The sequence below is a fragment of the Oncorhynchus tshawytscha genome, linkage group LG21 (genome assembly GCF_018296145.1).
Source record: "Oncorhynchus tshawytscha isolate Ot180627B linkage group LG21, Otsh_v2.0, whole genome shotgun sequence".
Lineage (NCBI taxonomy): Eukaryota > Metazoa > Chordata > Actinopteri > Salmoniformes > Salmonidae > Oncorhynchus > Oncorhynchus tshawytscha.
The window spans coordinates 40,224,931-40,247,792 of NC_056449.1; the positions used below are offsets into that span (position 1 = coordinate 40,224,931).

Sequence of the window (22,862 nt, forward strand, 5' to 3'; positions counted from 1 at the left end):
CTCACCTCACCCCACCCCACCCCTCTCTGCCCCTCCACCCCACCTCACCCCACCCCACCCCTCTCTGCCCCTCCACCCCACCTCACCCCAGCCCACCCCTCTCTGCCCCTCCACCCTTCCTCACCTCACCCTGCACCTCATCAGAAAACATTATTGTCATAGGGAACAGGGAACAGTCATCTCCAAACAGCCTGTGTTGTTACACCTACATATTCACATCAGGTTGGTCATATTGTTGATCCTTAGTGGACCTGTAGCAGGAACCCAGAAGAGAGATGAGTAAAGATACCGTGTGCAGCTATAGAGGACTTCTGTGTTGTACAGGGTTGTCATAGAAACAACTAGACCAGCGCAGAACAGACAGGCATGGTGTTTACCTCTCATGACTCTGGGCTTCTAAGAAATAGTCAAAAGTCTTCCCAGGTCCCATAACTCATCCGTTCCCTGAGTTAGGACGAGATAGGAACCTTCTCCATTTAGTTTTAGAGACGTTAAAATATTTACATATTTTACCAAGTTCACTAAGTATACACAGTCAGGACTATTTGCAGGTTAGCTCACAGGGTGTATGTGAGGCTGAGGTGGCCCTGATGGACGGTTTTTAAATACTTTGATACAGCTGAATTTTTAGATTTTAGATTAAACCTTTAGAGTGACAATATGCACATTTCTGGGCGACCCAATCCAATACACCTAGAAATGTGAGTTATAGATCTGTCATTCTCATTGAAAGCCAGTTTAAGAAGCAGTAGGTCTGTTCTATGTGCTCTATTTCTATGCTTCCCGTTCTTTTTCTTTTGTACACCAGACTCAAAACAACTGAAAATACGACGATTGAGGTTATGGAAAATATATTTCACTGGTTTAGATGGGACAATGATTCACTGGTTTAGATGGGACAATGATTCACTGGTTTAGATGGGACAATGATTCACTGGTTTAGATGGGACAATGATTCACTGGTTTAGATGGGACAATGATTCACTGGTTTAGATGGGACAATGATTCAGATGGGACAATGATTCAGATGGGACAATGATTCAGATGGGACAATGATTCGGTTGTTTAGATGGTTCAATGATTCAGTGGTTTAGATGGTTCAATGATTCAGATGGTTCAATGATTCAGTGGTTTAGATGGGACAATGATTCAGTGGTTTAGATGGGACAATGATTCAGTGGTTTAGATGGGACAATGATTCAGTGGTTTAGATGGGACAATGATTCAGTGGTTTAGATGGGACAATGATTCAGTGGTTTAGATGGTTCAATGATTCAGTGGTTTAGATGGTTCAATGATTCAGTGGTTTAGATGGTTCAATGATTCAGTGGTTTAGATGGTTCAATGATTCAGTGGTTTAGATGGTTCAATGATTCAGTGGTTTAGATGGGACAATGATTCAGTGGTTTAGATGGGACAATGATTCAGTGGTTTAGATGGGACAATGATTCAGTGGTTTAGATGGGACAATGATTCAGTGGTTTAGATGGGACAATGATTCAGTGGTTTAGATGGGACAATGATTCAGTGGTTTAGATGGGACAATGATTCAGTGGTTTAGATGGGACAATGATTCACTGGTTTAGATGGTTCAATGATTCACTGGTTTAGATGGGACAATGATTCACTGGTTTAGATGGGACAATGATTCACTGGTTTAGATGGGACAATGATTCAGTGGTTTAGATGGTTCAATGATTCAGTGGTTTAGATGGGACAATGATTCAGTGGTTTAGATGGGACAATGATTCAGTGGTTTAGATGGGACAATGATTCAGTGGTTTAGATGGGACAATGATTCAGTGGTTTAGATGGGACAATGATTCAGTGGTTTAGATGGGACAATGATTCAGTGGTTTAGATGGGACAATGATTCAGTGGTTTAGATGGGACAATGATTCAGTGGTTTAGATGGGACAATGATTCAGTGGTTTAGATGGGACAATGATTCAGTGGTTTAGATGGGACAATGATTCAGTGGTTTAGATGGGACAATGATTCAGTGGTTTAGATGGGACAATGATTCAGTGGTTTAGATGGGACAATGATTCAGTGGTTTAGATGGGACAATGATTCAGTGGTTTAGATGGGACAATGATTCAGTGGTTTAGATGGAACAATGATTCAGTGGTTTAGATGGGACAATGATTCAGTGGTTTAGATGGGACAATGATTCAGTGGTTTAGATGGGACAATGATTCAGTGGTTTAGATGGGACAATGATTCAGTGGTTTAGATGGGACAATGATTCAGTGGTTTAGATGGGACAATGATTCAGTGGTTTAGATGGGACAATGATTCAGTGGTTTAGATGGGACAATGATTCAGTGGTTTAGATGGGACAATGATTCAGTGGTTTAGATGGGACAATGATTCAGTGGTTTAGATTGGACAATGATTCACTGGTTTAGATGGGACAATGATTCACTGGTTTAGATGGTTCAATGATTCAGTGGTTTAGATGGGACAATGATTCAGTGGTTTAGATGGGACAATGATTCAGTGGTTTAGATGGGACAATGATTCAGTGGTTTAGATGGGACAATGATTCAGTGGTTTAGATGGGACAATGATTCAGTGGTTTAGATGGGACAATGATTCAGTGGTTTAGATGGGACAATGATTCAGTGGTTTAGATGGGACAATGATTCAGTGGTTTAGATGGGACAATGATTCAGTGGTTTAGATGGGACAATGATTCAGTGGTTTAGATGGGACAATGATTCAGTGGTTTAGATGGGACAATGATTCAGTGGTTTAGATGGGACAATGATTCAGTGGTTTAGATTGGACAATGATTCACTGGTTTAGATGGGACAATGATTCACTGGTTTAGATGGTTCAATGATTCAGTGGTTTAGATGGGACAATGATTCAGTGGTTTAGATGGGACAATGATTCAGTGGTTTAGATGGGACAATGATTCAGTGGTTTAGATGGGACAATGATTCAGTGGTTTAGATGGGACAATGATTCAGTGGTTTAGATGGGACAATGATTCAGTGGTTTAGATGGGACAATGATTCAGTGGTTTAGATGGGACAATGATTCAGTGGTTTAGATGGGACAATGATTCAGTGGTTTAGATGGGACAATGATTCAGTGGTTTAGATGGGACAATGATTCAGATGGGACAATGATTCAGATGGGACAATGATTCAGATGGGACAATGATTCAGATGGGACAATGATTCAGATGGGACAATGATTCAGATGGGACAATGATTCGGTTGTTTAGATGGTTCAATGATTCAGTGGTTTAGATGGTTCAATGATTCAGATGGTTCAATGATTCAGTGGTTTAGATGGTTCAGTGGTTTAGATGGTTCAATGATTCAGTGGTTTAGATGGTTCAATGATTCAGATGGGACAATGATTCGGTTGTTTAGATGGGACAATGATTCGGTTGTTTAGATGGGACAATGATTCGGTTGTTTAGATGGGACAATGATTCAGTGGTTTAGATGGGACAATGATTCGGTTGTTTAGATGGTTCAATGATTGACTGGTTTAGATGGGACAATGATTCACTGGTTTAGATGGGACAATGATTCACTGGTTTAGATGGGACAATGATTCACTGGTTTAGATGGGACAATGATTCACTGGTTTAGATGGGACAATGATTCAGTGGTTTAGATGGGACAATGATTCAGTGGTTTAGATGGGACAATGATTCGGTTGTTTAGATGGGACAATGATTCAGTGGTTTAGATGGGACAATGATTCGGTTGTTTAGATGGGACAATGATTCGGTTGTTTAGATGGTTCAATGATTCACTGGTTTAGATGGGACAATGATTCAGTGGTTTAGATGGGACAATGATTCAGTGGTTTAGATGGTTCAATGATTCAGTGGTTTAGATGGGACAATGATTCACTGGTTTAGATGGGACAATGATTCGGTTGTTTAGATGGTTCAATGATTCACTGGTTTAGATGGGACAATGATTCAGTGGTTTAGATGGGACAATGATTCACTGGTTTAGATGGGACAATGATTCGGTTGTTTAGATGGGACAATGATTCAGTGGTTTAGATGGGACAATGATTCAGTGGTTTAGATGGGACAATGATTCAGTGGTTTAGATGGTTCAATGATTCTCAGTGGTTTAGATGGTTCAATGATTCAGATGGTTCAATGATTCAGTGGTTTAGATGGGACAATGATTCAGTGGTTTAGATGGTTCAATGATTCAGTGGTTTAGATGGTTCAATGATTCAGTGGTTTAGATGGTTCAATGATTCAGTGGTTTAGATGGTTCAATGATTCAGTGGTTTAGATGGTTCAATGATTCAGTGGTTTAGATGGTTCAATGATTCAGTGGTTTAGATGGTACAATGATTCAGATGGTTCAATGATTCAGTGGTTTAGATGGGACAATGATTCGGTTGTTTAGATGGTTCAATGATTCAGTGGTTTAGATGGGACAATGATTCGGTTGTTTAGATGGTTCAATGATTCAGTGGTTTAGATGGTTCAATGATTCAGTGGTTTAGATGGTTCAATGATTCTCAGTGGTTTAGATGGTTCAATGATTCAGATGGTTCAATGATTCAGTGGTTTAGATGGTTCAATGATTCTCAGTGGTTTAGATGGTTCAATGATTCAGTGGTTTAGATGGTTCAATGATTCTCAGTGGTTTAGATGGTTCAATGATTCTCAGTGGTTTAGATGGTTCAATGATTCTCAGTGGTTTAGATGGTTCAATGATTCAGTGGTTTAGATGGTTCAATGATTCAGTGGTTTAGATGGTTCAATGATTCTCAGTGGTTTAGATGGTTCAATGATTCAGTGGTTTAGATGGTACAATGATTCTCAGGGGTTTAGATGGTACAATGATTCTCAGGGGTTTAGATGGTTCAATGATTCTCAGTGGTTTAGATGGTTCAATGATTCTCAGTGGTTTAGATGGTTCAATGATTCAGTGGTTTAGATGGTTCAATGATTCAGTGGTTTAGATGGTTCAATGATTCTCAGTGGTTTAGATGGTTCAATGATTCAGTGGTTTAGATGGTACAATGATTCTCAGGGGTTTAGATGGTACAATGATTCTCAGGGGTTTAGATGGTTCAATGATTCTCAGGGGTTTAGACAGACTGTCTCCATAGCAGGTCCTTTATGTTGGGGATAACAACAGACAGACTGTCTCCATAGCAGGTCCTTTATGTTGGGGATAACAACAGACAGACTGTCTCTATAGCAGGTCCTTTATGTCGGTGATAACAACAGACAGACTGTCTCTGTAGCAGGTCCTTTATGTTGGGGATAACAACAGACAGACTGTCTGAAAGCCTAACCCCTCCTCCCTAGGCACTTGGTATGATATGGTTAGTTATCTCTGGACAACAGATGAATGGTACGGTTAGTTATCTCTGGACAACAGATGAATGGTAAGGTTAGTTATCTCTGGACAACAGATTGATGGTAAGGTTAGTTATCTCTGGACAACAGATGCATGGTAAGGTTAGTTATCTCTGGACCACAGATGAAGAGTGATGAATGGTACGGTTAGTTATCTCTGGACAACAGATGAAGAGTGATGAATGGTACGGTTAGTTATCTCTGGACAACAGATGAATGGTATGGTTAGTTATCTCTGGACAACAGATGAAGAGTGATGAATGGTAAGGTTAGTTATCTCTGGACAACAGATGAATGGTAAGGTTAGTTATCTCTGGACAACAGATGAAGAGTGATGAATGGTACGGTTAGTTATCTCTGGACAACAGATGAATGGTAAGGTTAGGTATCTCTGGACAACAGATGAAGAGTGATGAATGGTATGGTTAGTTATCTCTAGACAACAGATGCATGGTAAGGTTAGTTATCTCTGGACAACAGATGAATGGTATGGTTAGTTATCTCTGGACAACAGATGAAGAGTGATGAATGGTAAGGTTAGTTATCTCTGGACAACAGATGAAGAGTGATGAATGGTAAGGTTAGTTATCTCTGGACAACAGATGAAGAGTGATGAATGGTAAGGTTAGTTATCTCTGGACAACAGATTAATGGTAAGGTTAGTTATCTCTGGACAACAGATGAATGGTATGGTTAGTTATCTCTGGACAACAGATGCATGGTAAGGTTAGTTATCTCTGGACAACAGATGAAGAGTGATGAATGGTACAGTTAGTTATCTCTGGACAACAGATGAAGAGTGATGAATGGTACGGTTAGTTATCTCTGGACAAGAGATGAATGGTAAGGTTAGTTATCTCTGGACAACAGATGAATGGTAAGGTTAGTTATCTCTGGACAACAGATGAAGAGTGATGAATGGTACGGTTAGTTATCTCTGGACAACAGATGCATGGTAAGGTTAGTTATCTCTGGACAACAGATGAATGGTACGGTTAGTTATCTCTGGACAACAGATGAAGAGTGATGAATGGTAAGGTTAGTTATCTCTGGACAACAGATGAATGGTAAGGTTAGGTATCTCTGGACAACAGATGCATGGTAAGGTTAGTTATCTCTGGACAACAGATGCATGGTAAGGTTAGTTATCTCTGGACAACAGATGAAGAGTGATGAATGGTACGGTTAGTTATCTCTGGACAACAGATGAATGGTAAGGTTAGTTATCTCTGGACAACAGATGAAGAGTGATGAATGGTATGGTTAGTTATCTCTAGACAACAGATGAAGAGTGATGAATGGATCAGTGGTTCACCAATCAGGGCCTTGATTGACTTGGTAACAGTAATGAAAACAATTCTTTGGGACCATCCAGTGACATCATGACAACAGATTCACAGAAACCTGGACAATGTTCTTGAACCGTGTCTAAAACATTCATGTAGGATATTCTGAGAACATGGTAACCATGTTCTGGTAATGCTCTGTTTAACGTTAAGGGAATGCTGTCCATCTCTAATGACAAAATGTGCTTAAGAAGGTTCTCAGAAAGTTTTTGTTGACGTAGAATGTTCCCCCTAACAGGCAGAAAACTGGACACTCAAACATTACAAAAACGTTCTCTCGCCCTAGAATTGTTAGCTGGGTATGTGCCTGGCCTCCCAGTGTGTGTTTACAGGCCACACCCCTCCACACAGCCCTGACCCCTTCCCCCTAGCCCCTAACCCTAACCTCTAGCTCCTAGCCCCTAACCCCTAGCTCCTGCACACAGCCCTGACCCCTAGCCCCGAACCCTAACCTCTAGCTCCTAGCCCCTAACCCCTAGCTCCTACACACAGCCCTAACCCTAACCCCTTCACACAGCCCTAATCCCTAACCCTCCACACAGCCCTAATCCCTAACCCCTCCACACAGCCCTAACCCATAACCCCTAGCCCCTAACCCCTAGTCCCTAACTCCTAGCCCCTAGCCTCTAGCCTCTAGCCTCTAACCTCTAGCCCCTAACCTCTAGCCCCTTCAGTCAACCATAACCTGCCGGCTAATTCACAGAACTGTTTCAGAACGCCACCCCTATTTGTGTAAACACACTGATGTTCTGCTGGTCAAACACATTAATCTGCTGGTCAAACACATTAATCTGCTGGTCAAACACATTCATCTGCTGGTCAAACACATTCATCTGCTGGTCAAACACATTCATCTGCTGGTCAAACACATTCATCTCCCGTTCAAACACATTCATCTGCTGGTCAAATGCATTCATCTGCTGGTCAAACACGTTAATCTGCTGGTCAAACACGTTAATCTGCTGGTCAAACACGTTAATCTGCTGGTCAAACACATTAATCTGCTGGTCAAACACGTTAATCTGCTGGTCAAACACATTCATCTGCTGGTCAAACACATTCATCTGCTGGTCAAACACATTCATCTGCTGGTCAAACACATTCATCTGCTGGTCAAACACATTCATCTGCTGGTCAAACACATTCATCTGCTGCCTGCAGTCCAAGTGTCCCAAATGGCACCCTACCATCTTCTATCTTATGATGTCAGGTTATACCCCGCTCAGCCAAACAGCATAGAGCTGGGCCAAGAGGGCAGACTATTCAGATACCCCAGAGGTTGGGCGAACTCGCACGCACGCACGCACGCACGCACGCACGCACGCACGCACGTGTCCTGTTGTGTTCTATTGTTCTGTCCTGTTCTGTCCTATTGTTCTGTCCTGTTGTGTTCTATTGTTCTGTCCTGTTGTGTTCTATTGTTCTGTCCTGTTGTGTTCTATTGTTCTGTCCTGTTGTGTTCTATTGTTCTGTCCTGTTGGGTTCTATTGTTCTGTCCAGGTAGGATAATTATATTGTATTGTTGTAGACTAGTCAAGGGAGGATCATTATATTGTAGACTAGTCTAGGGAGGATCATTATATTGTAGACTAGTCTAGGGTGGATCATTATATTGTAGACTAGTCTAGGGAGGATCATTATATTGTAGACTAGTCTAGGGAGGATCATTATATTGTATTGTTGTAGACTAGTCGAGGGAGGATCATTATACTGTAGACTATTCAAGGGAGGATCATTATATTGTAGTTGTAGACTAGTCTAGGGTGGATCATTATATTGTAGACTAGTCTAGGGAGGATCATTATATTGTAGACTAGTCTAGGGAGGATCATTATATTGTAGACTAGTCTAGGGAGGATCATTATATTGTATTGTTGTAGACTAGTCGAGGGAGGATCATTATACTGTAGACTATTCAAGGGAGGATCATTATATTGTAGTTGTAGACTAGTCAAGGGAGGATCATTATATTGTAGACTAGTCTAGGGAGGATCATTTTATTATAGACCAGTCTAGGGAGGATCATTATATTGTAGACTATTCATTGGAGGATCATTATATTGTAGAGTTGTAGACTAGTCAAGGGAGGATCATTATATTGTAGAGTTGTAGACTAGTCGAGGGATGATAATTATATTGTAAAGTTGTAGACTAGACTAGGGAGGATCATTATATTGTAGATCTGTAGACTAGTCAAGGGAGGATCATTGTATTGTTGTAGACTAGTCTAGGGAGGATCATTATATTGTAGAGTTGTTTACTAGACTAGAGAGGATCATTATATTGTTGAGCTGTAGACTAGTCTAGGGAGGATCATTATATTGTAGACTAGTCTAGGGAGGATCATTATATTGTAGACTAGTCTAGGGAGGATCACTATATTGTAGACTAGTCAAGGGAGGATCATTATATTGTAGACTAGTCTAGGGAGGATCATTGTATTGTTGTAGACTAGTCTAGGGAGGATCATTATATTGTAGAGTTTTAGACTAGACTAGGGAGGATCATTATATTGTAGAGTTGTAGACTAGTCTAGGGAGGATCATTATATTGTAGACTAGTCTAGGGAGGATCATTATATTGTAGACTAGTCTAGGGAGGATCACTATATTGTAGACTAGTCTAGGGAGGATCATTATATTGTAGACTTGTCTAGGGAGGGTCATTATATTGTAGACTAGTCAAGGGAGGATCATTATATTGTAGAATTGTAGACTAGTCAAGGAAGGATCATTATATCGTAGTTGTAGACTAGTCTAGGGAGGATCATTATATTGTAGAGTTGTAGACTTGTCTAGGGAGGATCATTATATTGTAGACTAGTCTAGGGAGGATCATTATATTGTAGAGTTGTAGACTAGTCTAGGGAGGATCATTATATTGTAGAGTTGTAGACTAGTCTAGGGAGGATCATTATATTGTAGACTAGTCTAGGGAGGATCATTATATTGTAGACTAGTCTAGGGAGGATCATTATATTGTACACTTGTCTAGGGAGGATCATTATATTGTAGACTAGTCAAGGGAGGATCATTATATTGTAGCATTGTAGACTAGTCAAGGAAGGATCATTATATCGTAGTTGTAGACTAGTCTAGGGAGGATCATTGTATTGTTGTAGACTAGTCTAGGGGGGATCATTATATTGTAGAGTTTTAGACTACACTAGGGAGGATAATTATATTGTAGAGTTGTAGACTAGTCTAGGGAGGATCATTATATTGTTGTAGACTAGTCTAGGGAGGAGCATTATATTGTAGTAGACTAGTCTAAGGAGGAGCATTATATTGTAGTAGACTAGTCTAGGGAGGAGCATTATATTGTAGACTAGTCAAGGGAGGATCATTATATTGTAGAGTTGTAGACTAGTCTAGGGAGGATCATTATATTGTTGTAGACTAGTCAAGGGAGGATCATTATATTGTTGTAGACTAGTCTAGGGAGGATCATTATATTGTAGAGTTGTATACTAGACTAGAGAGGATCATTATATTGTAGAGCTGTAGACTAGTCAAGGGATGATCATTATATTGTAGACTAGTCTAGGGAGGATCATTATATTGTAGACTAGTCTAGGGAGGATCATTATATTGTAGACTAGTCTAGGGAGGATCATTATATTGTAGAGTTGTAGACTAGTCAAGGGAGGATCATTATATTGTAGAGTTGTAGACTAGTCAAGGGAGGATCATTGTATTGTTGTAGACTAGTCTAGGGAGGATCATTATATTGTAGAGTTGTTTGCTAGACTAGGGAGGATCATTATATTGTAGACTAGTCTAGGGAGGATCATTATATTGTAGACTAGTCTAGGGAGGATCATTATATTGTAGACTAGTCAAGGGAGGATCATTATATTGTAGCATTGTAGACTAGTCAAGGAAGGATCATTATATCGTAGTTGTAGACTAGTCTAGGGAGGATCATTGTATTGTTGTAGACTAGTCTAGGTGGGATCATTATATTGTAGAGTTTTAGACTACACTAGGGAGGATAATTATGTTGTAGAGTTGTAGACTAGTCTAGGGAGGATCATTATATTGTTGTAGACTAGTCTAGGGAGGAGTATTATATTGTAGACTAGTCAAGGGAGGATCATTATATTGTAGAGTTGTAGACTAGTCTAGGGAGGATCATTTTATTATAGACTAGTCTAGGGAGGATCATTCTATTGTAGACTATTCAAGGGAGGATTATTATATTGTAGTTGTAGACTAGTCAAGGGAGGATCATTATATTGTAGACTAGTCTAGGGAGGATCATTTTATTATAGGCCAGTCTAGGGAGGATCATTATATTGTAGACTATTCAAGGGAGGATCATTATATTGTAGAGTTGTAGACTAGACTAGGGAGGATCATTATATTGTAGAGCTGTAGACTAGTCAAGGGAGGATCATTGTATTGTTGTAGACTAGTCTAGGGAGGATCATTATATGGTAGAGTTGTATACTAGTCAAGGGAGGATCATTATATTGTAGACTAGTCTAGGGAGGATCATTGTATTGTTGTAGACTAGTCTAGGGAGGATCATTATATTGTAGAGTTGTCTAGGGAGGGTCATTATATTGTAGACTAGTCAAGGGAGGATCATTATATTGTAGCATTGTAGACTAGTCAAGGAAGGATCATTATATCATAGTTGTAGACTAGTCTAGGAAGGATCATTATATTGTAGAGTTGTAGACTAGTCTAGGGAGGATCATTATATTGTAGACTAGTCAAGGGAGGATCATTATATTGTAGCATTGTAGACTAGTCAAGGAAGGATCATTATATCATAGTTGTAGACTAGTCTAGGGAGGATCATTGTATTGTTGTAGACTAGTCTAGGGGGGATCATTATATTGTAGAGTTTTAGACTACACTAGGGAGGATAATTATATTGTAGAGTTGTAGACTAGTCTAGGGAGGATCATTATATTGTTGTACACTAGTCTAGGGAGGAGCATTATATTGTAGTAGACTAGTCTAGGGAGGAGCATTATATTGTAGACTAGTCAAGGGAGGATCATTATATTGTAGAGTTGTAGACTAGTCTAGGGAGGATCATTATATTGTTGTAGACTAGTCAAGGGAGGATCATTATATTGTTGTAGACTAGTCCAGGAAGGATCATTGTATTGTTTTAGACTAGTCTAGGGAGGATCATTACATTGTAGAGTTTTAGACTAGTCTAGGGAGGATCATTGTATTGTTTTAGACTAGTCTAGGGAGGATCATTATATTGTAGAGTTGTAGACTAGACTAGGGAGGATCATTATATTGTAGAGTTGTAGACCAGTCTAGGGAGGATCATTATATTGTAGAGTTGTAGACTAGTCTAGGAAGGATCATTATATTGTAGACTAGTCTTTGGAGCATCATTATATTGTAGAGTTGTAGACTAGTCTATGGGAGGATCATTATTTTGTAGAGTTGTAGACTAGTCTAGGGATGATCATTATATTGTAGACTAGTCTAGGGCGGATCATTATATTGTAGACTAGTCTAGGGAGGATCATTATATTGTAGTCTAGTCTAGGGAGACTCATTACTGTATATTGTAGAGTTGTAGACTAGACTAGGGAGGATCATTATATTGTAGAGTTGTAGACTAGGCTAGGGAGGATCATTGCATTGTTGTACACTAGTCTAGGGAGGATCATTATATTGTAGACTAGTCTAGGGAGGATCATTATATTGTAGAGTTGTAGACTAGTCTAGGGAGGATCATTTTATTGGAGAATTGTATTGTAGACTAGTCTAGGGAGGATCATTATATTGTAGAGTTGTAGACTAGTCAAGGAAGGATCATTATCTTGTAAGCTAGTCTAGGGAGGATCATTCTATTGTAGACTAGTCTAGGAAGGATCATTATATTGTAGAGTTGTAGACTAGTCTAGGGAGGATCATTATATTGTAAACTAGTCTTGGAAGCATCATTATACTGTAGAGTTGTACACTAGTCTAGGGAGGATCATTATATTGTTGTAGACTAGTCTAGGAAGGATCATTATATTGTTGTAGACTAGTCTAGGAAGGATCATTATATTGTAGAGTTGTAGACTAATCACCTGGCCTCTCCACTTCCTATCAGCTGGCCTCTCCACTGTCTATCACCTGACCTCTCCCCTGCCTATCCCCTGCCTATCACCTGACCTCTCCCCTGCCTATCACCTGGCCTCTCCACTGCCGATCGCCTCTCCACTTCCTATCACCTGACCTCTCCACTGCCTATCACCTTGCCTCTCCACGTCCTATCACCTTGCCTCTCCACTGCCTATCACCTGACCTCTCCACGTCCTCACCACTCTCCCTGCCTATCACCTGACCTCTCCACTGCCTATCACCTGGCCTCTCCACTGCCTATCACCTGGCCTCTCCACTGCCTATCCACTGCCTATCACCTGGCCTCTCCACTGCCTATCACCTGGCCTCTCCACTGCCTCTCCACTTCCTATCACCTGACCTCTCCACTGCCTATCACCTGACCTCTCCACTGCCTATCACCTGACCTCTCCACTGCCTATCACCTGACCTCTCCACGTCCTATCGCCTCTCCTCTCCACTTCCTATCACCTGACCTCTCCACCTCCTATCACCTGACCTCTCCACTTCCTATCACCTGACCTCTCCACTTCCTATCACCTGACCTCTCCACTTCCTATCGCCTGACATCTCCACTTCATATCACCTGACCTATCCACTTCCTATCGCCTTTCCTTTCAACTGCCTATCACCTGACCTCTCCCCTGCCTATCACCTGATCTCTCCCCTGCCTATCACCTGACCTCTCCCCTGCCTATCACCTGACCTCTCCCCTGCCTTTCACCTGACCTCTCCCCTATTAACTAGACAACCAGGTGAGGTGAGGGGAGTTCCTTACTGAGACCTAGACAACCAGGTGAGGGGAGTTCCTTACTGAGACCTAGACAACCAGGTGAGGGGAGTTCCTTACTGAGACCTAGACAACCAGGTGAGGGGAGTTCCTTACTGAGACCTAGACAACCAGGTGAGGGAGTTCCTTATTAAGCCCTAGACAACCAGGTGAGGGGAGTTCCTTACTGAGACCTAGACAACCAGGTGAGGGGAGTTCCTTATTGAGACCTAGACAACCAGGTGAGGGAGTTCCTTATTGAGCCCTAGACAACCAGGTGAGGGGAGTTCCTTAATAAGACCTAGACAACCAGGTGAGGGGAGTTCCTTACTGAGACCTAGACGAGTTCCTTAATACGACCTAGACAACCAGGTGAGGGGATTTCCTTACTAATTAGTGACCTAAATCCATCAATCAAATACAAGGGAGGGGCGAAACACGCAGACACTGGGCCCTCAGTGGAATGAGTTTGACACCTGTGACCCTCTGGCTGAAATGACCCATCCCAAATAGCACCCTATTCCCTATATAGTGCACTACTTTAGACCAGAGACCTATGGGCCGTAGCACCCTATTCCCTATATAGTGCACTACTTTAGACAAGAGACATATGGGCCGTAGCACCCTATTCCCTATATAGTGCACTACTTTTGACTAGAGACCCATGGTAATCCCTATTTTTTATTTCACCTTTATTTAACCAGGTAGGCCAGTTGAGAACAAGTTCTCATTTACATCTGCGACCTGGCCAAGATAAAGCAAAGCAGTGCGACACAAACAACAACACAGAGTTACACATGTTACACATGGAATAAACAAACATACAGTCAATAACACAATAGAAAAGTCTATATACAGTGTGTGCAAATGAGGTAAGATAAGGGAGGTAAGGCAGTAAATAGGCCATAGATGCGAAGTAATTACAATTTAGCAATTAAACACTGGAGTGATAGATGTGGAGAAGATGAATGTGCAAGTAGACATATTGGGGTGCAAAGGAGCAAAAAAAGAAATAACAATATGGGGATGAGGTAGTTTGATGGGCTATTTACAGATGGGCTATTTACAGGAGCTACTCTGACAGCTGATGCTTAAAGTTAGTGAGGGAGATATGAGTCTCCAGTTTCAGTGATTTTGCAATTCGTTCCAGTCATGGGCAGCAGAGAACTGGAAGGAAAGGCGGCCAAACGAGGAATAGGCTTTGGGGGTGACCAGTGAAATATACTTGCTGGAACACGTGCTACGGGTGGGTGTTGCTATGGTGACCAGTGAGCTGAGATAAGGCGGGGCTTTACCTAGAAAAGACTTATAGATGACCTGGAGCCAGTGGGTTTGGTGGATAATTTTAGAAAGAGAGGGTCCAGATTGTCTAGCCCAGCTGATTTGTAGGGGTCCAGATTTTGCAACTCTTTCAGAACATCAGCTGTCTGGATTTGTGTGAAGGAGAAATGGGGGAGGTTTGGGCAAGTTGCTGTGGGGGGTGCAGTGCTGTTGACCGGGGTAGGGGTAGCCAGGTGGAAAGCATGGCCAGCAATAGAAAAATGCTTATTGAAATTCTCAATTATAGTGGTTTTATCGGTGGTGACAGTGTTTCCCAGCCTCAGTGCAGTGGGCAGCTGGGAGGAGGTGTTCTTATTCTCCATGGACTTTACAGTGTCCAAGAACTTTTTGGAGTTAGTACTACGGGATGCAAATTTCTGTTTGAAAAAGCTAGCCTTAGCTTTCCTAACTGATGGAGTATATTGGTTTGTGACTTCCCTGAGAAGTTTTGTATCACGGGGGCTGTTCGATGCTAATGCAGAAAGCCCCAGGGTTGTTTTTGTGCTGGTCAAGGGCAGTCAGGTCTGGAGTGAACCAAGGACTATATCTGTTCCTGTTTCTAAATTGTTTGAATGGGGCATGCTTATTTAAGATGGTGAGGAAAGCACTTTTAAATAATAACCAGGCATCCTCTACTGACGAAATGAGGTCAATATCCTTCCAGGATACCTGGGCCAGGTCGATTAGAAAGGGCTGCTCCCTGAAGTGTTTTAGGGAGCGTTTGACAGTGATGAGGGGTGGTCGTTTGACCGCAGACCCATTACGGACACAAGCAATGAGGCAGTGATCGCTGAGATCCTGGTTGAAAACATCAGAGGTGTATTTGGAGGGCAGGTTGGTCAGGATGATATCTATGAGGGTGCTCGTGTTTACGGATTTGGGGTTGTACCTGGTAGGTTCATTGATAATTTGTGTGAGATTGAGGGCATCTAGCTTAGAAAGTAGGACAGGTGTTAAGCATGTCCCAGTTTAGGTCACCTAGCTCTGAAGATAGATGGGGGGGCAATTCACATATGGTGTCCTGGGCACAGCTGGGGGTAGAAGGTGGTCTATAACAAGCGGCAACCGTGAGAGACTTGTTTCTGGAAAGGTGGATTTTTAGAAGTAGAAGCTTGAATTGTTTGGGTACAGACCTGGATAGTAAGACAGAACTCTGCAGGCTATCTTTGCAGTAGATTGAAACTCCGCCCCCTTTGGCAGTTCTATCCTGTCAGAAAATGTTATAGTTAGGGATGGAAGTTTCTGGATTTTTGGTGGCTTTCCAATCCAGGATTTAGACACGGCTAGGACATTGGCAGAGTGTGCTAGAGCAGTGAATAAAACACACTTAGGGAGGAGGCTTCTAATGTTAACATGCATCAAACCAAGGCTTTTACGGTTACAGAAGTCAACAAATAAGAGCACCTGGGGAATGGGAGTGGAGCTAAGCACTGCAGGGTCTGGATTAACCTCTACATCGCCAGAGGAACAGAGGAGGAGTAGGATAAGGATATGGCTAAAGGCTAAAAGAACTGGTCATCTAGTGCGTTTCTTAACAGAGAGTAAAAGGAGCAGGATTTTGGGCGTGGAAGAATAGATTCAAGGCATAATGTACAGACAAAGGTATGGTAGGATGTGAATACAGTGGAGGTAAACCTAGGCATTGAGTGACGATGAGAGACGTTTTGTCTCTAGAGACATCATTTAAACCAGGTGAGGTCACCACATGTGTGGGAGATGAAACAAAAGGGTTAGCTAAGGCATATTGAGCAGGGATGGAGGCTCTACAGTGAAATAAGACAGTAATTCCTACCAAAACAGCAATGGACATATTGACAATAGGGAGAGACATGTGTAGCCGAGTGATCATAGGGACCAGTGGGTAGCCAGGCAAGCTGGAGACACGGCGATTCATACAGTTAGCAGGCCAGGGATAGCATGCTAGCAGAAGGGCCTTAGAGGGACGTCGCGACGGAAGAAGTCTGTTGTAGCCCCCTCGTGCTGTTATGTCGGCAGACCAGTCGTGTTGGATCGGCAGGGCTCCTTGTAGGCAGTAAAAGTGTCCAGGCCATTGGCAAAATAGGTATTGTAGACCAGGAATTTGGCTGATGGTCCTCTTCAGCTAACAGTCCGATGTGCTCTAGACAGCCAGCGTGCCGCGGCTAGCAGGCTAGCGGATGGGCCTTCAGGGGACGTCGCAACGGAGGAGCCTGTTGAATCCCCTCGGGCGGATTACGTCGGTAGACCAGTCGTGATGGCTCTGTGTCTGCAGTAAAAGGGGTCCAGGCCAATTGGCAAAATATGTACGAGGCTAGTTCCAGGCTCACTGGTGCTTGCTTCAGGACAGAGACGTTAGCCAGGGGGTAGCCACTCGGATAGCAGCTAGCTAGCTGTGATGATCCAGGTGAAAAGGTTCAGAGCTTGCAATTGGAATCCGGAGATGTGGAGAAAAAGCAGTCCGGTATGATCTGAGTTGACTCGCGCTGTGCAGACTGGCAGGAGTTGACCGTGCTAAGGTTAGCTGATGACCACTAGCAGTGGCTAGCTGACTACTAGCTAGCAGCTAGTTAGCTGGCTAGTTTCTGTTGGGGGTTCCGGGTCTAAAGTATAGAAAATAGCAGATCCATACCACATTGGGTGAGGCGGGTTGCAGGAGAGTATGTTGAAACAGAGGTTAAAAATAAAATTGTTTAAATAAATACAAAGAAAATAGATATACACGGGAAACGACAAGACGAAGACAGACGTCTGACTGCTACGCCATCTTGTAATCAACCGGAGCTTTTAGAATATCTGACTGCTACGCCATCTTGTAATCAACCGGAGCTTTTAGAATATCTGACTGCTACGCCATCTTGTAATCAACCGGAGCTTTTAGAATATCTGACTGCTACGCCATCTTGTAATCAACCGGAGCTTTTAGAATATCTGACTGCTACGCCATCTTGTAATCAACCGGAGCTTTTAGAATATCTGACTGCTACGCCATCTTGTAATCAACCGGAGCTTTTAGAATATCTGACTGCTACGCCATCTTGTAATCAACCGGAGCTTTTAGAATATCTGACTGCTACGCCATCTTGTAATCAACCGGAGCTTTTAGAATATCTGACTGCTACGCCATCTTGTAATCAACCGGAGCTTTTAGAATATCTGACTGCTACGCCATCTTGTAATCAACCGGAGCTTTTAGAATATCTGACTGCTACGCCATCTTGTAATCAACCGGAGCTTTTAGAATATCTGACTGCTACGCCATCTTGTAATCTTGTAATCAACCGGAGCTTTTAGAATAATCAATCGGAGCTTTTAGAATATCTGACTGCTACGCCATCTTGTAATCAACCGGAGCTTTTAGAATATCTGACTGCTACGCCATCTTGTAATCAACCGGAGCTTTTAGAATATCTGACTGCTACGCCATCTTGTAATCAACCGGAGCTTTTAGAATATCTGACTGCTACGCCATCTTGTAATCAACCGGAGCTTTTAGAATATCTGACTGCTACGCCATCTTGTAATCAACCGGAGCTTTTAGAATATCTGACTGCTACGCCATCTTGTAATCAACCGGAGCTTTTAGAATATCTGACTGCTACGCCATCTTGTAATCAACCGGAGCTTTTAGAATATCTGACTGCTACGCCATCTTGTAATCAACCGGAGCTTTTAGAATATCTGACTGCTACGCCATCTTGTAATCAACCGGAGCTTTTAGAATATCTGACTGCTACGCCATCTTGTAATCAACCGGAGCTTTTAGAATATCTGACTGCTACGCCATCTTGTAATCAACCGGAGCTTTTAGAATATCTGACTGCTACGCCATCGCGGAGCTTTTAGAATATCTTGTAATCTTGTAATCCGGAGCTTTTAGAATATCTGACTGCTACGCCATCTTGTAATCAACCGGAGCTTTTAGAATATCTGACTGCTACGCCATCTTGTAATCAACCGGAGCTTTTAGAATATCTGACTGCTACGCCATCTTGTAATCAACCGGAGCTTTTAGAATATCTGACTGCTACGCCATCTTGTAATCAACCGGAGCTTTTAGAATATCTGACTGCTACGCCATCTTGTAATCAACGGAGCGGAGCATTTTCAACCGGAGCTTTTAGAATATCTGACTGCTACGCCATCTTGTAATCAACCGGAGCTTTTAGAATATCTGACTGCTACGCCATCTTGTAATCAACCGGAGCTTTTAGAAGCTTTTATCTGACTGCTACGCCATCTTGTAATCAACCGGAGCTTTTAGAATATCTGACTGCTACGCCATCTTGTAATCAACCGGAGCTTTTAGAATATCTGACTGCTACGCCATCTTGTAATCAACCGGAGCTTTTAGAATATCTGACTGCTACGCCATCTTGTAATCAACCGGAGCTTTTAGAATATCTGACTGCTACGCCATCTTGTAATCAACCGGAGCTTTTAGAATATCTGACTGCTACGCCATCTTGTAATCAACCGGAGCTTTTTTTAGAATATCTTGTAATCAACTGCTTTTAGAATATCTACGCCATCTTGTAATCAACCGGAGCTTTTAGAATATCTGACTGCTACGCCATCTTGTAATCAACCGGAGCTTTTAGAATATCTGACTGCTACGCCATCTTGTAATCAACCGGAGCTTTTAGAATATCTGCCATCTTGTAATCAACCGGAGCTTTTAGAATATCTGACTGCTACGCCATCTTGTAATCAATCGGAGCTTTTAGAATATCTGCTACGCCATCTTGTAATCAACCGGAGCTTTTAGAATATCTGACTGCTACGCCATCTTGTAATCAACCGGAGCTTTTAGAATATCTGACTGCTACGCCATCTTGTAATCAACCGGAGCTTTTAGAATATATCTACGCCATCTTGTAATCAACGGAGCTTTTAGAATATCTTGCTACGCCATCTTGTAATCAACCGGAGCTTTTAGAATATCTGACTGCTACGCCATCTTGTAATCTGAACGCCATCTTGTATCAACCGCTACGCCATCTTGTAATCAACCGGAGCTTTTAGAATATCTGGCTGCTACGCCATCTTGTAATCAACCGGAGCTTTTAGAATATCTGACTGCTACGCCATCTTGTAATCAACCGGAGCTTTTAGAATATCTGACTGCTACGCCATCTTGTAATTTTAGAATATCTGACTGCTATCTTGCGGAGCATCTTGTAAAAATGAGCTTTTAGAATATCTGACTGCTACGCCATCTTGTAATGCCGGAGCTTTTAGAATATCTGACTGGCCATCTTGTAATGCACTGCTACGCCATCTTGTAATCAATCGGAGCTTTTAGAATATCTGACTGCTACGCCATCTTGTAATCAAAGCTTTTAGAATATCTACTGCTACGCCATCTTGTAATCAACCGGAGCTTTTAGAATATCAGGCTGGCCATCTTGTAAAAAGCTTTTAGAATATCTGGACTGCTGACTTGTAATCAAAGAAGCTTTTAGAATATCTGAACTGCTACGCCATCTTGTAATCAATTCGGAGCTTTTAGAATATCTGACTGCTACGCCATCTTGTAATCAACCGGAGCTTTTAGAATATCTGACTGCTACGCCATCTTGTAATCAATCGGAGCTTTTAGAATAATAATCTGACTGCTACGCCATCTTGTAATCAACCGGAGCTTTTAGAATATCTGACTGCTACGCCATCTTGTAATCAATCGGAGCTTTTAGAATACCAGCACCTGCCATCTTGTAATCAACCGGAGCTTTTAGAATATCTGACTGCTACGCCATCTTGTAATCAACCGGAGCTTTTAGAATATCTGACTGCAACACGATATCTTGTAATCAACCGGAGCTTTTAGAATATCTGACTGCTACGCCATCTTGTAATCAACCGGAGCTTTTAGAATATCTGACTGCTACGCCATCTTGTAATCAACCGGAGCTTTTAGAATATCTGACTGCAACACGATATCTTGTAATCAACCGGAGCTTTTAGAATATCTGACTGCTACGCCATCTTGACTAATCTAACAATAGAGTTTAAGTATATCAAAAATGACTTGATATACCTCTACCGGTATGCCATCAAGCCCTGGGATTGCAGGAGAGTATGTTTAAACGGAGGTAAAAAATATATACGAAATATATACAGGGGGAAAAAAAGATATATACTCGGGACATGACAAGACAAAGAAGTCTGAACTGCTACGCCATCTCGCCATCATATTCCCTATGAGGTGCACTACTTTTGACTAGAGACCAATGGTAATCCCTATGGGTCGTAGTGCAGTATAAAAGTAATAAGGGATCATTTGGGACTCAGGCTCCCTGGTCTATCATAACCAGCACCTGCCTCACAGAGCCTGGAACACTTTCCATTGGTTCAGTTCAGCTGATTGGGGACCTAGGAACCCTATCACAAGGCAACAGGCTTTCTCTCCCTTAGTTCCACCTTCTTACCTTCTCTCACCCCCTCAGTAGGCTTTCTCTCCCTTAGTCTCCCCTTCTTCCCTTCTCTCAGCTCGTCAGCAGGCTTTCTCTCCCTTAGTTCCACCTTCTTCCCTTCTCTCAGCTCGTCAGCAGCTCTTTGTTGTTGATTATTGTGTTATGAACTGTTGCTGTGAAATTTCCTCCTCAAACTGTTGGCAAAATATGAATAACATATAAATGAACTAATCCATGAATTATATCCTAATGAAGCTACTGTATGGACACCACACTCAACCATCTCTCCCTCTCTTCCGCAGAAGAAGTTAACAGCGGAGTGTGTGCTCAGAGAGCAGTTTGAGGAGAATTGGTACAACACATACGCCTCTACGCTCTACAAACACACCGACACCGGACGCTTCTACTACGTAGCGCTCAACAAGGACGGCTCGCCACGGGAGGGGGGGAGGACGAAGAAACACCAGAAACTAACGCACTTCCTGCCTCGGCCTGTGGAGATAGAGAAGATCCCCCAGGCTTACAGAGATCTGTTCCAATACAGGTGACCAGGGATGAGCCAGGGAGAGAGGGATGAGGAGGAGGAAAGGGAGGAGAGTTTGGGACTAAGGACAGGACTCAATACTCCCACGCCTCCAACCCCACTCCCCCTGTGAAGGTGTTTATGTATTGCCCCTCCAGCCCCACTCCCCCTGTGAAGGTGTTTATGTATTGCCCCTCCAGCCCCACTCCCCCTGTGAAGGTGTTTATGTATTGCCCCTCCAGCCAAAAGGTCCCCCTCCCGTTCCTCCGAATGGACCACCAACAAGAGAGATAAACATAGCTTGTGTTCCTGGACGTTAACACTATGAGAGGACTGTTGGACCTCAGAGGGGTCAGAGCAGAGTGTAGGAGACGCTCTTCTCTCCAGCCACTGAGGAGAGAGGGGGAGTCCTACTAGAGGGGGTGTTATTGGGCCCATAAGACCTCACTCTGGAGGAGAGCACAGGGTTGAGAGGAGAAAATCTCTTCTCTGAACGGATACGGCTGGAGAGATGGAGGGAGAGAGACTGGACTGGCGTCAGGCCTGTATGACTGCCTAACCCACCCTGGGATAACCGCAGGTTAAAACCACCTAAAGAAGACAAAGACTTTTCCTGATGAGAACCACTTTTATACATAATAAGATAATTAACCAGCATTCACTGCAAATAAGAAAGGGTTTGGGGTTAGTCCTCAGCAGTTTGAGTAAGGGGTTTGAGGACTAGTAATGAACAAGTAATGGAAAGTTGATCAGACTATCTGAGATGACCAGTGGACACTACTCTTCACCACAGCAACCAGAGAACTCCAGGGAGCGAGCGAGGGAGGGATTGACCAATGGAAGTTGAGAGAATGTCAGTGTGTTCTAAATCAACGTGTAGAGAGAACTGATCTTCTGACTAGTCATTGTGATGTCAGAGTGTTTTAAATCAACGTGTAGAGAGAACTGATCTTCTGACTAGTCATTGTGATGTCAGAGTGTTCTAAATCAACGTGTAGCGAGAACTGATCTTCTGACTAGTCATTGTGATGTCAGAGTGTTCTAAATCAACGTGTAGC

The 22,862-nt window shown here is 42.5% G+C and overlaps 1 pseudogene; it reads left to right on the forward strand.

Moving 5' to 3' along the window:
- The window catches only part of LOC112224948, a 40,866-nt pseudogene extending 18,672 nt beyond the window's left edge, over nucleotides 1-22,194 (forward strand).
- The last annotated feature ends 668 nt before the right edge of the window (nucleotides 22,195-22,862 follow it).